General features: G+C 43.7%; 1 long non-coding RNA gene across 2 annotated transcripts in view; it reads left to right on the top strand.

The window, feature by feature from the left end:
- The first annotated feature begins 9,192 nt into the window (after positions 1–9,192).
- The window catches only part of LOC114671733 (uncharacterized), a 120,297-nt gene continuing 112,131 nt past the window's right edge, over positions 9,193–17,358 (top strand). The window contains exons 1-2 of one of the 2 annotated variants that reach the window (XR_013402840.1): positions 9,193–9,322; positions 11,371–11,498. This is a non-coding gene — a long non-coding RNA (uncharacterized LOC114671733). Of the gene's footprint in view, positions 9,323–9,698; positions 9,932–11,370; positions 11,499–17,358 lie in introns of those variants that run through there. The other variant, XR_013402841.1, reaches the window with a different exon arrangement.

Genomic DNA, 17,358 nt, shown 5'->3' with positions numbered 1-17,358 from the left:
GGAAAGCTGTTCACTCTTGGCTTGGTTTTCTGTCTTTTTAAATTACGGATGAATGAGGCCTGTGCTGAAGCCGGAGAGAGGCAAATCTCTACAAGCACCCGTAGCTCTTGATTATATAACTATCTAAGTGCTATGATTTTCTGAGAAGTTCTAAAACTAGCCATATGGAGTTAAAGATGTACAATTGATTCGTTGGAATGATTTTCAATGAACCATAGCTGTGACATAAATATTACATTCCAGCTGTCTAATATAGTGGTTCCCAGAGCTGCTCATTGGATCACATGGTAACATTAAAATAACAACAATAAAAAAACAGATTCCTGAGCACCGCCTCATATATGATGAATCAGAATATCTGGGGGAGAGGCTCAGAAATCAATATTTTACAAAGATTTCCCAGATTATTTAGATGCAGTCAATCCCTGCACTGTTCTCATGATAAAGATTGAATTCTATCACAGACAAATCCTGCTTCTCTGTACCTAAATTTTTTCGTTTGTCACACAAAAAGTTACTGTAGAACTGTGCTGTTTAATATGGTGGCAACTAGTCACGTGGCTATTTCAAATACAGTTTATCAAAATTAAATTTAAAATTCATTGCTTCAGTTCCATTAGCCACATTTCAAATATTTAATAACCACATATGGCTACTGGCTACAGTATCATATAGCACAGATGAAGCACATGCCCATCATCATAGAAAGTTCTATTGAATAGAACTGCTCTAGAATATCTTATTACAACAGAAAGGAAGGGTGCTATCAAAGATGACTGAGGATGTACCAAAAAGACTCAGGAGCTAGCGTAAATAAGCTTCCATTGGCCAAAGATGGGATAATTTGAGCACTAATTAGAATAACAACTGCAACGGATTTAAATACATCAAATATATTTAAACCCATGAGTTCATAATCATACTAAAATAATATTTATTGGTGACTTTTGGAGGATGCTAGGGAACCAAGTCACTGTCTGAAAACTGGAAAACAAAGGGTTATCAAGCATTTAATCAGTACTGTTGATAAAGGAAAGGCTGGATAAATGCTTGAGACAGACAGAGTTGTCTATCAGAAGGCTCATTAGAAGGTCCTGCAGAATGAGAGCACTGCTCACCCTTTGCCATGCCCAGTTTAATTACATACCCTCGTACTGGTTTTTCTTCCTTTCTTTTTTCATTTCCCATATCCTGCGCTTCTGTTCTCTGGGATCCTTAAATAAATTACTGCCTGCAAATCTCTATCTCAGGCTCTGCTTTTGTGGGTGAGGAACTCTGGCTAGGACAGCATTCTACTTCAAATTCTTGAAAGGGAATCTAACCCCACCTGAGTATAGATTTGGTTGCTTGGTTCAGACTTCTATTCCTGGTCCAATCTCTTGTGAGAGGCTGTTTCTTCCAGAGGTATAGTTGGGACTTCTTAAAGTTGAAGAAGTGGAAGGGAGAGAGAGTTATGGGGTCAAAACTGAATGCAAACCTGCACTGGAAAAAAATTCCTCAGTTGATTTTATGTACCTTAAAGTCAAAGAACTCTACTTTAGAGGGTGTAATAATTATCTGGCTCGGGAACATTTTAAAAATAGACAAGATGTTGAGTCCAAAGGTCAACGGGAAGTGCATTTGGGGGAAGAGGAACACACACTGTTACATGGGGGGTTGGAAGAGGAAAAGCAAGATTGACTGTACATGAAACCTTTAACTCCACAGAGGAAAATGGATAATATGCAACATATGGTGCATGGTATAATATCCTAATACACAGAATGTATACTATGTGTACCTAGGTTATTATATTCTGTACCATAAACCTCAAAAAATGTTCGAGTAGGAAGGTATCCAGCCCTCCAAATCAATAGAAAGCTGCCTCCACATCCCTGTAGATATGGAACATGTTCTTACTGAATGACTGTTAAATACTGAACCCAAGGCTGGGATTGGGTCTAGCGTGTGTGTGTCTGTGAGGGAGGCAGAACCAATCTTGGCAATTCACCACTTCCCTCCCAGCACTCTGGGCTTCTCTGTTCCCCTCCCCAGACTTCTAACATTGTCTGCCTCAGTACACAGCCTCTTCCTCCCACGCAAAAACTCTCAGTCACAGGCAGGATGTACTGGGAGCTGTTTAACAACTGGCTCTCCAGAAAAGAACAGAAAGCTCTGATTTGCAGCATTTTCCAATTTCTAAGGCATAAACACTCCTATCGTGGCTGATTGTAAGTTACTGAACCCGGAGTTGGGAGGCGGTATAAACTGGCTCCCGCTTACCACTGGGAATAAGTGGAAGAAAGGCAAGGGGGGACATAAATGGTGGAAAGACACTGTGGAGGGGTTTAAGACCGTCCCAGAAGTGAGGGAAGGGAAATCAAGGAAGTGATGACCTGGAGTCATTCCTTTAACTTTGGTTACTATGATTCGGAAACATCGGCATCTGCCTCTTCATGTCAAATGGGACTCGGCAGAGGCTTGCCTTGCTTCTTTGGCTCCGTGTGGCATATTTGGCCATCTTATTCAATCTATAGCCTCTTAGCTTCAATGTTCCTGAGAATGTCCTTATATTGTGGCTTTTTTTTTTAGATGGAGTGTCGCTCTTTGTTGCCCAGGCTGGAGTGCAATGGCATGAACTCGGCTCACCGCATACTCCACCTCCCGGGTTCAAGTGATTCTCCTGCTTCAGCCTCCTGAGTAGCTGGGATTACAGGCCTGCACCACTATGCCGGGCTAATTTCGTATTTTTAGTGGAGACACGGTTTCTCCATGTTGGTCAGCTGGTCTCCAACTCCCGACCTCAGGTGATCCACCCGCCTCGGCCTCCCAAAGTGCTGGGATTACAGGCATGAGCCACCGCGCCAGGCCTATATTGTGGCTTTAAAAGAGTCAGAAACTCCGCTGGAGAAAAGGTTTTAGGGCAGCAAGAGTGCGTTGTATTCTGTTTTGATAGAAACCTCTTCCATAAACATTGTCTAGGCCCTGGCATGCTCACACCCACCATTCATGGGCACATCACATCCCTTCTTCCCTCCCTGAATGCTCCTGACCCCCATCTGGCCTCCTCAGGTGTTACACACCCTTCTTCGCGGGCCACAATTCAACCCTCATCTGGTTTCCTTGGACATCATCTGAGAGCTACCTATCTGTCCTTCCTGAGAGAGCTTCAGCTGGCACAGAACTCAACTCCTTCGCTTGGGGATACTGGCAGATACATATCCAACTTGCCATAGGCAGTGGCAGGAAGCTTAGATCTGTCCTCCTGCCCACAAGCACTGCCTTGAAGGCTCATGCTGGCTCTCTGAGCGCCTGATCCAGTGGTCTGGGTCCTCTGGTCACCTCCCAAACTGCAGACCGTTGATTTCGTTTGCAGCTCTGGGCCAGCAGAACTCCCCTGTTCTCATCCTTACCAACAAAGCACACACTTGAATTTCCCATAACTGCTCTGGTTGCTTCACTTTTTACTTTTTCTTGAAAGCATCCAGGACCAGGAATCCAGCTTGGCACAGACAATCTAAATTAATGCTTCTTAGCCTGCACAAAAGAATAATTTTTTGTTATTTTCTCTTTGGTGTCTAATCTGATCCAAGGTGACTTGCAGGAAAGAAATGCTTCCACTAGCAAGTTAAAAGTGTTCCTTTTTGCAATCCTAATAGTTGTTAGAAATATAACAGCTTGCTTAGTCCTCTCCCCGGATGAATGTACCTTCATCTTTAGATTTATGATTTGGTTTTTATCTCTTCTGAAATAGAGACAGAGGTAGTAGAAGTTCCCTTATCTCTGCCTCTCAGAACTCCGGCCTCTTTTCTGAGTTTTTTCTTGTCTTCTAGACACCCAAAGCAGCCACTAGTTAGGTTTACTCTTCTTAAATCTCATTTTCTCTCCATATGTTTTCTTCTCTGAGCCCATAAACACATCGCCACTCTTCTTTCCAAAAGCAGGACCCTGTACATGATGTAGAACACTCTGCATACTGACAGAGCGCTCCAGGTGGCTCAGCTAACTCACCACAGCTTTTGTGTCTTTCCAGGTTAGGGAAGGCATTAGGGCCAGAGGTCAGCATGCCCTTCCTGCCACCAGACAGCCTTGCTCCACCCACTGAGTGTTCTGTTTGCAGTGAAGGCCAAAGGTCTCTGGACTAAAAAAAAAAAAAAAATGCCTTTAATTCAAGCCTAAGTTATAAAAGAAAGAATTTCAGCTTCTGCTGTCAGGCCTGCGAGGCTGGCCAAGCCGGAGCATCCTTGACCTTTCTTTTTTCCTTCAGCCGTCCAATGAATTTGTGTCCAATTTGTCCTCCAATCCTCCACAGAGAGTTGCATTCTATGATGCCTCTGGTGATTTGGAAGGCGGCCGAGCTAGGCACAAAAATAGGAGCGCCTGAGGCGAGAGATTCTTCCAAGGTTCTTGGTTGTCAGAAAGATGAACATCACCAAATGGTTCTAAAAGAAGAGATGAAAGGGATTAACATTGTAAGCAGTTGTGAGATTAGACTGTCCAAGTCACTAGGCTCCAGATGAAGCAGGAGGCATAGCAGAGAAAATCCTGTGCTGGAATCGGTAGAATTATGAGCAAGGTTTTAGGGGATTCATCAGAGGAGGGCTAAGTTGAATGGGCACTAATGAGCTGATGACTCAAATCTAGGAATGAATAAGATCACAACAACCAAAGCTCTGTATGAAGGCGGGTGCTCTATCATTGTCACATCTACTAGAGACAGGCACTGGTCCCCAAGATGAGACTGACTGGCTGGCCCCTTACCGAGTGAACAAGTTATCAAATACTTAACTAAAATAAGAACTGTGAACATGCCCAGAAGGATTCTTAGCGCATGCACTTAAATCTGTTACTCTCCCTTTCTTTTATTAAGGCTCTTGTTTGGAGAAGGGATTGAACTAGACGTGGGCATGTCTTAAAAATGCTTACGAATCTCAAGCCTAGTATAACGTAAACACTCAGAAAACACTTTATTGTTTACAACATAGTAGGACTCATCCTGTCGTGGGGAGCTATGGCAGTGGCCTTGAAAAGAGTGGGTATTAGTACACAAATGTTCAGAATGTCCCACAGTGCTACGTAGTGCCCAGTTCATGGATGAGGTGCCACTCTGCTGGGACAGGCTTCATCTGTTTATTTCAAATGTATAAATGTTGGGTGTTCTCTTGGCCTTAAAAGGGGTTAGATGTACACAGGGCATTTATATTGTCATGAAATCAGTCTGAGAATGTTGGATGGGGGCATTAATGTATGAAATCAGGGAAATGGCTTTTCCCTCATCCCCTTCATCTCCAAGAATATCTTTCCGAGATATTCTCTATTGTTCTGCCCAGCGCAGTTAGGTCTTACTTAGTTTGCCTTATAAGGCCATTTTAGCATTTCAAGAGCTCTCCCCATAGGAAGCTTTTCCTGCTGTTCTGCCAGCGTTGCCTTCTGCTTAATTTTAGTCCATTATGTCTGTAAAGACAGGGAAGGTTTTGTGGGGCAAAAGGCCCAATCATCGTGGGAAGAATGAGTCATTCCAAGAGCAGTGAGATGGGCTGGAAGGAGAAGGCAGTGAAGGGGCAGGAAGTTGTGGGTGGAATGGGTTATTGAGAACAGCATCAAAACAGTCTGTCTTCTCTCTCCATTACTCCCACTAGGGGGTGCCCAGCATCCCAGAATAATCACTATTATTAGGAAGTTGAGGTGTGATGTGTCATCTCCTAATAGAAGGGCACTGGTTTCTCTCCCGGGGTTTCCTATGTCTCTGCCCTGAGTTGAGAAGAGATCTCTTTGTGTGTGTGTGCAGGTGTGTGTGCGTGTTTGTGTGTGTGTGTGCAGGTGTGTGTGCGTGCTTGTGTGTGTGTGTAGGTGTGCGCGCGTGTGTGTGTGTGCTGGTGTGTGTGCGTGCGTGTGTGTGTGCTTGTGTGTGTGCGTGTGTGTGTGTGCAGGTGTGTGTGCGTGTGTGTGTGTGTGTGTGCTGGTGTGCGTGCGTGTGTGTGCTGGTGTGCGTGCGTGTGTGTGTGTGCTGGTGTGCGTGCGTGTGTGTGTGTGCTGGTGTGTGTGCATGTGTGTGTGCGTGTGTGTGTGCTGGTGTGTGTGCGTGTGTGTGTGTGTGCTGGTGTGTGTGCGTGTGTGTGTGTGCAGGTGTGCGTGTGTGTGTGTGTGTGTGTGCTGGTGTGTGTGCGTGTGTGTGTGTGCTGGTGTGCGTGCGTGTGTGTGTGCTGGTGTGTGCGCGTGTTTGTGTGTGTGTGTGCAGGTGTGTGCGCGTGTTTGTGTGTATGTGTAGGTGTGTGCGCGTGTTTGTGTGTGTGTAGGTGTGTGCGCGTGTGTGTGTGTGTAGGTGTGTGCGCGTGTGTGTGTGCTGGTGTGTGTGCGTGTGTGTGTGTGCTGGTGTGTGTGCGTGTGTGTGTGTGTGCGCAGGTGTGCGTGTGTGTGTGTGCTGGTGTGCGTGCGTGTGTGTGTGTGCTGGTGTGTGTGCGTGTGTGTGTGTGCTGGTGTGTGTGCGTGTGTGTGTGTGCTGGTGTGTGCGCGTGTTTGTGTGTGTGTGTGCAGGTGTGTGCGCGTGTTTGTGTGTATGTGTAGGTGTGTGCGCGTGTTTGTGTGTGTGTGTGCAGGTGTGTGTGCGTGTTTGTGTGTGTGTAGGTGTGTGCACGTGTTTGTGTGTGTGTAGGTGTGTGCGCATGTGTGTGTGTGTAGGTGTGTGTGCGTGTGTGTGTGTGTAGGTGTGTGTGCGTGTGTGTGTGTGTGTAGGTGTGTGTGCATGTTTGTGTGTGTGTGTAGGTGTGTGTGCGTGTTTGTGTGTATGTGTAGGTGTGTGTGCGTGTTTGTGTGTATGTGCTTGTGTGTGTGGGGGTTAGAATCAGTAAGTGCACAAACACCTCTTAAGCATTCATTTAAAGATTCTCAATTCATGGAAATCCTTAGGGATACACTGAGTTCTCCAGGACCCAGTTGACTTGATCTTGAAGTCAGTGGCTGGAGTAGTTGTGGGCCAGAAACATCCTCCTCAGCCCAGGAGAAGTGGCAGCTGATGTATTTTAATCACTGGGAGTCAAGAAGTTGTAGGGATAAGAAATGAGTGCAGCTGAGGGATCAGCTGGAGGTCAGGGATAGAGGAAAAACTGAGGGTGTGTGAGATTCTGAAGTAGAGTGGTGAACAGGTATGGGATGGATGTCAGGGAGACGTGAGGGTATCTTGAGGGTTTCCAAACATCCAGGCCTTCAGAACGGCCACAGCAAAACTTGCAGTTCTGAATCGTTTTGTGGAAAGAACATAGAACCTGGATCTTGGAAGTCATGAATTGAAATTTCAGTTCAAGCATTCTGTAGCCATGAGACCTGGGGGAACTGGGGTAAGTTATTTCACATCTTTGATCTTCAATTCTCTCATCTTCAGAAGGAGACTAATGATACAAGGGTTAAGTGAGAATTTAAAAAATAATCCATATGATGTACTACATAAATAGAATTTTCTTTCTTTCCCTTTCTCCTACTTGGAAATGGCTGAGAGCAAAGATGCAGTTCTTGCATCCCATGACCACAGAGTTCTAGGACTACAGTCTTGGGCAAGAGGTTCCACCTTGGCTGCTGGAGTTTTCAGCAATGAAGAACTTCAGTGAGTGTTCAGGGCATGCCTGGAGGACCCTGGTCCTTCTGTTTGGACCAGCGCTCCAAATTTGCAGGCCTTTGGGCCATAATTTAGAACCTATTTCTAAATTTTTGAAGGTCTTCCATCTAGCCCTGAGGCCTTTAGTCTCAGAGAACTAAATTGTCTTACCCAGGGTCGATCACACAGACTGCCAAAGCCTGGCCTGGAATCCAGGTGCAATTTTCATCTGTGTTACCAGTTCCTCTGTAGTAACCTGACAGTGACTCACAATTCCTTACAGCACAGTGTTTCAAAGTCTGAGCCACAGACCACCTGTACTAGTAGCAGCAGGTGGGCTTGATAAAAATGCAGATTCCTGGCTCCCTGCCAGCCCTGTGCGATCAGATTCTGTAAAGTTTCAAAGTAATGATTTACAAATTTCCCAGACCTGGGTTATACTTTTATACAGAAACATAATGCCTGAATCTGACAGAGTGCTTTTTCGTGGAGGAAAGTTAGGACTCTTGGGCAGACTTCTTGTTGCTTTCATACTCTACAGGTGTTCCTGACCCTGGTATTTATACAGCCATCTCTGCCCTACCTACTTCCTTCCTTCCCCTGGAACTTCCTGAAGTGGTTGGGAACAATTGCTGTGGAGGTCACAGGAGACCATTTCTGTGAATGCCAGATGTGCTGGTGCAATTTGAAAAGGTCAATTTGATTGACATCTGAGCCACAGTGTTAACCCAAGGCAGCAGCCCTGTAACTGCTAGCTCTCAACAGTGGTGGCATCTGCAGCCTTGAGCAAAGAGACTGTTATAAACTGATGGAGGGGAAGCTTTAGTTCCTGTTTCTGGGGGATCGAGTGGCACCAGGAGAAAGGCTGATCACTAGTTGCGACTTCCTTTGTATTTACAATAGTGTTTGCTGTTCGTTTAGCTGTGTTTAGACTAAAGGTGGGGGCAACAATGACCCCTTTCTCTAAAGCTGTGAACTCTGACCCCTCGGTCTAGAGAGAGATGGACTCTGGACATGTGGACAGTCTCTACGAGATTCTTCCTGACAAGGGCTGTATGAGCTGGCTTTTCAGAAGGAACTTGTTCATGATGGTGGATCACTATTCAGAGAGACACACTCTTTCTCAAAGCAATGACAGGGGCAGCAGGGACCACATTAAGTTTTGATAGGGTCCTGCAGCTGTTGGGGCAAAAGGGTCTGCCTTGGCATCTGGGGGTCTCTGCACTGCAGAACTGCAGCGGATGTACAGGGATTGCTGGGGGCTGCAGAAGGATTTTGCAATATGCATTCATGTTAGCTTCAGAGTGCCCAAAATGAGCATGAAAATGCTGTCAGAAAGGCAGTTATTGCTACCTGAAGTCCCTGTTGGAGCAAAGTGCAAATTAAATACTGGTAAAAGAAAACAAAGCTGATCACTGTTATATAGCAAACGTCACTGTCCTGTGTACCTATCTGGTCTACGGGCTGACTCCAGGAGGTGGGAGGTGCGACTGCATGGAGCCATGTTCGGCCTCCTACCTTCAAGGCCGGCCACATCTCTGAATGGGGAGCTGGTGAGAAAGAGCTCTCCTTGATAAAACATCATTGTTGCCCTTCCCAATCTAGTCTTTCCTTTTCTGTTTTCTAGGAACAAGAGGATTTATCTGACTCAACTGGAGATGGCTCCCTTCCCTAATTTATTGTTGCATCCTGAAGCTTCCCCCATGCTGAGCTCAGTGTGAACAAACAGCGCGGGAGGATGTAACCACTGCAGAGGTACAAGTTCACAGAGGCAGAGCTGCCCCTCGACGGGGCCGGAGGCAAAGACAAACCCCAACCTCTTTCTTGTCATTCATTGAATTTTGCTGAACCTGGAAAGGAAATAAATTCCAAAGGCAGGAAGTGACCCAGAGACCATAACAATATGTGAAAAGCTTAACCGGTGCTTCCGCCCCTTTGTTTCAAACTATTCTAATCTGTGTCCCAGGAAGCCTAGCCCATTGCCAGATGGAGATCTGTTTTCAGATGCCTCTTGGCATGTGCCATTCCCGGCTGGTGACATTTGCACATTTCAGAAGGCAAACCTGTCCCAATGTCTTCAAACTTCCAGAGAGGTGTAGCACCAGGAAAGTCCTTGGGTCTCTGGCTGACAGCACCAACCAGCTGATTTGCTTCATCTGCAGCTGAACTGCTGCTGGACTCCAGCCTAGAACACTAGCACACCGGGTCTGTTCTTGAAGATTTGCAGATTCTGAAATCAAAATGCCCTGTGTTGCCAGAAAAGGCTGGCTCCCTTGCCTGCTTCATAATCCCTTCTCACTAGGCTTTCCTAAAGAAACTCGATGAGTCAGGAAGGAAGAAAACATGTCTGAGGGAGATCTGGAGGTGGGCCGTTCTCTCTCATTGCTTCTGAAAATTCCCTTCTGTTTTGCAATGTGGGTAATGTTTAGGGATTTGCTTTTACTTTTTCTCTGTTTCTTCCTCTGTCAGCTCTCACTTTGAAAGACCCTTCATTTACGACTCACGAAATTAGCTCTGCAATCGCGGGAGGCTCTCTGATGGGGAATTAGTCACTTTTGCAAAAAAGTTTAGACTTTACTTTTATCCCCAGGAGCAGGGCAAGAAATTGTTCCCGCCCTGCTCTCAGAAGGAACTAACACTCAACTGCTCTGCTCTGGCTTGGGGGACTGTACTTTTCCTAGGCTTTTAATTTTTACTATGCATCTTCCATCAGCCTTACTACTGAAGGCTGTATGCCAGCTGACGTCTATGCACAGCAAGGTGGCTTCTGGGACACCTGCTTCAAACAGGTATCCAGCTAACTGCTCCCCACCAAACCCCGCCAGGTAATTGGAAAGGAACTTGGAGTTGAGTGAATAATGTGCCTCTTTCAAAATATTAGGTAGATCAAAGTGTAAAGAATCCAATATATTTGTTGACAACTGGTTTATAGAAAAGCCCCGGCAAGAAAGAAGGGGGCGGTTCAGCATCAGGCTGGTGAAAATGAGGTCATGGGTAGGGTACCACTGTACGGCATTTGGGCATCAGACCTCTGTCCTACGGTGCGAAGTCACACTGTGCCACCGTCTAAAATTGTGTTCTGTTTATTATGAAAGAGGTTTTCAAAAAGTGTTTTGATAAGCTTGGATGTATCCCTGGAAAGGGAATATGGTCTCCATTACAAGACAGGAGCTTAATATCAGAGACAGGTTGTATCAATGTATGTAGCTGCTAGTAAATAGTAGATAAAAGAAGCTTCAGAAAGGTGGTGGGAGGAAGTCTTTTGTTGTTGTTAGGAAGGAACAATCTTGCAGGGATGTGAGAGATTTTTCTTTTGCTTTCTCCTTTCCTCTGCCTATGGAAAATCAACCAGGAGAAAGCTAGAAACACGAGACAGAGAGAAGTAATTTCTCCAACTGTTGACACCAGTCAAACAAGATAAATAGTTCATATTCTGATGATGATGACAACAGTTATTATGAGGAGATATTGACCCAGAGGAAGAAGACAAAGGCTTTTGATTTCAAGCTGTGTGTAAGCCCCAAATAACTGTTGTCAGAGTCACTTTTATGATCTAAGGGACTTTTGGCCACAATTATAAGAATTTAGGGTGAGTGAAATAAATATAATTGGTCAGATAAATCAGAATTAGATTAAGACATGATTGAAAATGGTTAACCATTAGTGAGAAGTATACCAAATTATACGTATTTTTGTGCTGCTTTTACTCTTGATCTAATTATCTGTCAAAAAGTAGCATAGTTAAGAACTGTATTCTGATTTAAATATAATACAAAGCAAAATATTTTGTTATGCTCTCTTAGGCATATGTTTGAGATGTCTGGCCACTGGAGGTCGTCTCGTCTACTATGTTCACCACAGATAAAGAATGAAAAGAGAATACACAACCTTGTGATTGCTAGCAGTGAAAGCTCAGAGTTGTGACATAACAGTAAGTGTTATATTCTGCATAACCTTAGGTTTAACAAAGGTTGTTACTAGACACTTAAAGAACATGCTTATATTTTGCACATGAGAAAATGGAATTAAAAATGGGAAAAGAATAGAGTCATGACTCCCAAACTGTGTCCTAAGCACCCAAGACTTTGCAGCAAACTTAGAGGGGGGCTGTGGCACATTTTAAATATCAAGGAAGTACAGTGGCACTTGACATCTCTTGGATATCAACTGAACTATTAGCTCAAGGTAGTTCATTGTTCCAACATTAGATTGTGCTACATTTCTTTCAAAAATGTCCTGTCTTTGGGAAGCTGAGTTTTCAGCAGTTGTAAAATGCAAGTCCCCAGAGAAAATCAGTGTGGAATAGGAGGTGAAGGCACGTGTGTCCACATGGGTTCCAAGATTTGAGAAGATATTTGGTGCCCAATTGGCATATGCAACCCTTTTTCTTTTTTTTGGACGGAGTCTCACTCTGTTGCCAGGTTGGAGTTCAGTGGTGCGATCTCAGCTCCCTGCAACCTCTGCCTCCTGGGGTCAAGCGATTCTCCTGCCTCAGCCTCCCGAGTAGCTAGCACTACAGGTGCGTGCCACCACACCCAGCTAATTTTTGTATTTTTAGTAGAGACAGGGTTTCACTATGTTGGCCAGGATGGTCTCAATCTCTTGACCTCAGGCATACACATCCTTTTAAAAGTAACTGAGTATTTAAGAATGAAATAAATTTTTTTCTTTCGATTTATGTGTATTATTTTTTTCAAACAACTAAGTTGTTGGGACCTAACTACTGGATAAATGAAATGTTGAGTAAGTATTTCCTTTTGCCTAGGGACTCTGTGAAAAAATTACAGGGATACTAAAATGCTGTGACATGAGACAGTTTGGGAACTCTGAATTAGAGCAATACAAAGGTAGATTTTAATGGTTCAGGCTCGTTGGTCAGAATTAAAAAGTGGTTAGATCCTCCTCTTCCCACACCAGCCAGGATACTGCTCCCAGAATTTTTCCCTGTTCCCATGTGAAATAAGCAATCTTAGTGTGAATTTTTAAATTAATACAACCATTTGGTAGACTACTAAAAGTTATATGACACAAAGCTTCTCAAAATATCTCCAATGTAGAACTTTTCTTTTTCTTTTTAATTTTTTAATCTGTCATGGACTAGATGATGGTTAATTTGATGCATCAACTTATCTGGACTACAGTGCCCAGATATTTGGTCAAATATTATTCCGAATATTTCTGTGAAGGTGGTTTTTGGATGAGATTCATGTTTAAATCAGTAGACTTTGAGTAAAGCTGATTATGATTCATATTGTGGATGGGCCTCATCTAATCAGTTGAAGGGCTTAAGAGAACAGAGACTGACCTCCTCTGAGCAAGAAGGAATTCTGTCAGTAGTCTGCCTTTGGACTCTGCATCTCTTCCCTTAATCTCCAGCCTGCTGGTCTACCCCATCCTATTTCTTTGGATTTTGGTTCCACAATTACATGAGCCAATTCCTTAAAATAAATCCCTATCTATACATATACACACACACATATCCTGTTGGCTCTGTTTCTCTGGAGAATCCTAATACAGACTGATGCTTTTAAAAAATGTGATAAAAATGAACTTCTAGGAAAAGAATCATATGCTTAAATATTTTAGAAATGTCAAATTGTTATAAAAGTTTCTAAATGCTTGCTTCCATTTTCTATATTTAGCTTTAGCTTGTCTATGATTGGTAATAAAGGGTTTGTGGAACACACTTTGAGTAGCACTGATCTCATAAAAATGGAAATATATTCATATACCTATCTATATTTATATCTATGTACATACATTTATTTACTTTTAACTTGAAACTAATTCTAAATTGATAGAAAAGTTGCAAAACTAGTACAGAGTATTCCCATATCTCGCTTTCCTCAAGTTCCCCAGTTTTAATATCTGTATAACTATAGTATAATTTCCCAACTAAGAAACTTAACATTAGTATAATATTACTAACTAAACAAAAATCCTGCATTAATCTGTTCTCACATTGCTATAAAGAACTACCTGAGACTAGGCATAAAGAAAAGAGGTTTAATTGACTCACAGTTCTGCAGGCTGTATAGGAAGCGTGGCTGGCAAGGCCTCAGGAAACTTACAATCATGTCAGAAGGGAAAGGGGAAGCAGGCACGTCTTACATGACTGGAGAAGCGGGGAAGAAAGAGCAAAGGGGGAGGTGCTACACACTTTTAAACAACCAGATCTTGTGAGAACTCACTCACTATTATGAGAATGGCAAGGGGGAAGTCTGTCTCCATGATCTAATCACCCTTCCACAAGGCTCCTCCTCCAATGTCGGGATTACAATTCAACATGAGATTTGGGTGAGGACTCAAATCCAAACCATATCATTCCATCCCTGTCACTCCCAAATCTCATGTCTTTCTCACATTTCAAAACACAATCATCCCTTCTCAACAGTCCCCCCAAATCTTAACTCATTTCAGCATTAAGTCAAAAGTCCACAGCCCAAAGTCTCATCTGAGACAAGGCAAGTCCTTTTTGCCCATGAGCTTGTAAAATAAAAAAACAAGTTAGTTACTTCCAAGATACAATGGGGGTATAGGCATTGGGTAAACACACCCATTCCAAAAGAACTCAGCCAAAACAAAGGGGCTACAGGCCCTATGCAAGTCCAAAACCCAGCAGGGCAGTTATTAAATCTTAAAACTCCAAAATGATCTCCTTTGACTGCATGTCTCATATCCATGCCACACTGATACAGGGGGTGAGCTCCCAAGGGTGAGCTTCCAAGGCCTTGGGCAGCTCCACCCCTGTGGCTCTGCAGGCTACAGCCCCTTTGTCTGCTTTCATGGTCTGGCATTGAGTGCTTGTGGGTTTTCCAGGCACATGGTGCAAGCTGTTGGTAGATCTACCGTTCTGAGATCTGGAGGACAATGACCTTCTTTTCACAGCTCCAGTAGGCAGTTCCCCAGTGGGGACTCTGTATCGGGGCTCCAACCCTATATTTCCCCCCTGAACTGCTCTAGTAGAGATTCTTCATGAGGGTTCTGCCCCTGTAACAGACTTCTGCCTGGACATCCAGGTGTTTCCATACATCCTCTGAAATCTAGGCAGAGGCTTCCAAGCCTCAACTCTCACCCTCTGTGCACCCGCAGGTTTAACACCACATGAAAGCCGCCTAGGCTTATGGCTTGTACCTTCTGGAGCAGTGGCCGGAGACATATCTGGGGCCCTTTTAGCCATGGCTGGAGCTGGAGTGGCTGGGACACATGGAGCAGTGTCCCAAGGTTGCTCAGGGTTTGAGCAACTTTGCTCAACCAAGGTTGCTCTAACTTTTCTGGGCTAGGCCCAGAAAACCATTCTTCCCTCCTAGACCTCTGGGCCTGTTATGGGAGGGGCTGCCACAAAGGTCTCTGAAATGCCTTCTAGGCATTTTCCCCATTGTTGTGGCTGTTAACATTTGGCTCCTCTTTACTTATGCAAATTTCTGTAGCTGGCTTGAATTCCTACCAAGAAAAAGTGGGTTTTTCTTTTCCACCACATGGCTGGGCTGCAAATTTTCCAAACTTTTATGCTCTGCTTCCCTTTTAAATATAAATTCCACCAACTTCTTCGCTAATGTGTAACAAAAGTGTCCTTTGCTCCGATTCCCAATAAGTTCCTCATCTGCATCTGAGACCACCTCAGCCAGGACTTTATTGTTCATATCACTATCAGCATTTCAGTCACAACAATTCAACAAGTCTCTAGGAAGTTCCAAACTTTCCCTCTTCTTCCAGTCTTCATCTGAGCCCTCCAAACTGTTCCAACCTCTGCCCATTACCCAGTTCCAAAATCAATTCCACATTTTCAGGTATCTTTATAGCAATATCCCACTCTTGGTACCATTTTTCTGTATTAGTCCATTCTTGCGTTGCTATAAGGAACTACCTGAGACTGGGTAAAGAAGCTTAATTGACTCACAGTTCTGCAGGCTGTACAGGAAGCATGGCTGTTGAGGCTTTGAGAAACCTTCAATCATGGCAGAAGGTGAAGGGGAAGGAGGCACATCTTACATGGCTGGAGAAGGAGGAAGAGACAACAAAATGGGGAGTGCTACAAACTTTTAAACAACCAGATCTTGTGAGCACTCATTCACTATCATAAGAACTGCAAGGGGGAAGTCTGCCTCCATTGATCCAGTTACCTCCCACCAAGCCCCTCCTCCAACACTGGGGATTACAATCCAATGTGAGATTTGGGTGAGGACAGAAATCCAAATCAGATCAGGCCATATTCAGATTTCACCAGATATGTCTTAAATAGTGAAGTCACAGCTCTAGGGTGTGCAAATTTGGTAGGCACTGGGCTAGAAGATTGTTGCAGAATGAGTTGAACCGCTGGTTTGTTTTATTTGTAGATCAGCTAGCTGAGAACTAGAAATGTTTGTCAGTAATTGTGAACTGTTCTGTAGAAGAAAATATAAATCATCAACCTCAATTAAAAACATCTCACACATATTGATTGAGCCAATACCATAGCTCCTAAGCATGCCTGTTATTACTGCCAGAAATAACAAATTATTTGGCATCTGGACACATTACTCCCTTAATGACAGACTGTATAGAAAAGTGAAGCTTGGACATGTATCTGAAATATCATGCATTTTTGGCCAAGTCACTCTTTCTCATGTCTTCTGAGCAGTTTGAGCTTCCACAGGTTGAACCCAGCTGTGGCTTTTTGGGCCCTTTCTGTAATGACTATGCAGATTTCTATCACGTACCTATAACACTTTACTGCTATAACTGGTGTGGGTGCCTGCTAAACTATGAGGAACTCATGGGCCTGGCTCTGTCTTATTTGCCCTGGTATCGCAGTGCCTGGCATAATGCCTTAGGCATAGCAGGCAGGAGCACATGCTCAATGAAGAAATGAATGAATACATTTAACATATGGTAAGTTCACATTTTTTTTTTTCCTACTTGATCTCGTTGGGAAAAGAGCCTATAACTTAAAATTATTCCAGTGCATAAAACAATGTTGGGTGTATATTAAAGAGGAAAAGCTTTCAAGGGCTTTGTGTTTGAGAAACAGGCTTTGAATGCCAGGTGTGACTTAACAGCTGAATGAAGACTATCACTTTTACAAATAGCATACATGTATGGGTGCTGACTCACTTTATTCAGTAGACACAACGTACTCCTTAGGTAATTTGATCCATCTCAGTAAAATCTGCTTTCTACCCAGACTGAAGGGTTGTGGTTAGTTATCATTATTATTCAGCATTGCTATAGTTTGTGTTTTCAAAGTACTGTGTTCCCCATTTTTAATGAGCTAGGCAGATGATAGGTAATGAAAGGGGGTTTTAGCCAGTCTCACATGTAGCTGGTGTTCAATCAATTTTTGATGACTGCTTAATCACTGAGGTTAATTGGGGACGGGCTGATGTAAACTCATGGGAAGAAAGGCTGTCCGACTTTTCCATGGATGGAGGAAGTGTGGGAGTGGAGAGAGGAGAAGCTGGGAAAGACTATGAAGGTGGGAGAGGGAAGAAGTAGGAATTCCTTCTGATGGGAGTAGAGCAGGCTTCTGAGTCTCTGACCCACTTCGGCAATCCTCAGGGCCCTCTGGGGTTACAGTCACATCATGTTCATTTGCGCTGTGAAGGAGTAGATTCTTTGGGATTGGAGCTACTAATTCCTAAGAACAAGTTGTTTAGGGACTACTTTTACAAGTTTTGTGGTCAATTTTTTTAGCATTCTACTAATGCTTTTCATATCACTGATTCTAAACCTGAAAAAACAAAACAAAACAAAACAAAACCATGCCAAAACAAATTTTGGATGTCAGAGCTGAATAATGATTTATTCTCGTA

The sequence above is a fragment of the Macaca mulatta genome, chromosome 13, assembly GCF_049350105.2.
Source record: "Macaca mulatta isolate MMU2019108-1 chromosome 13, T2T-MMU8v2.0, whole genome shotgun sequence".
Lineage (NCBI taxonomy): Eukaryota > Metazoa > Chordata > Mammalia > Primates > Cercopithecidae > Macaca > Macaca mulatta.
This window is presented reverse-complemented; position numbering and strand designations above follow the sequence as displayed.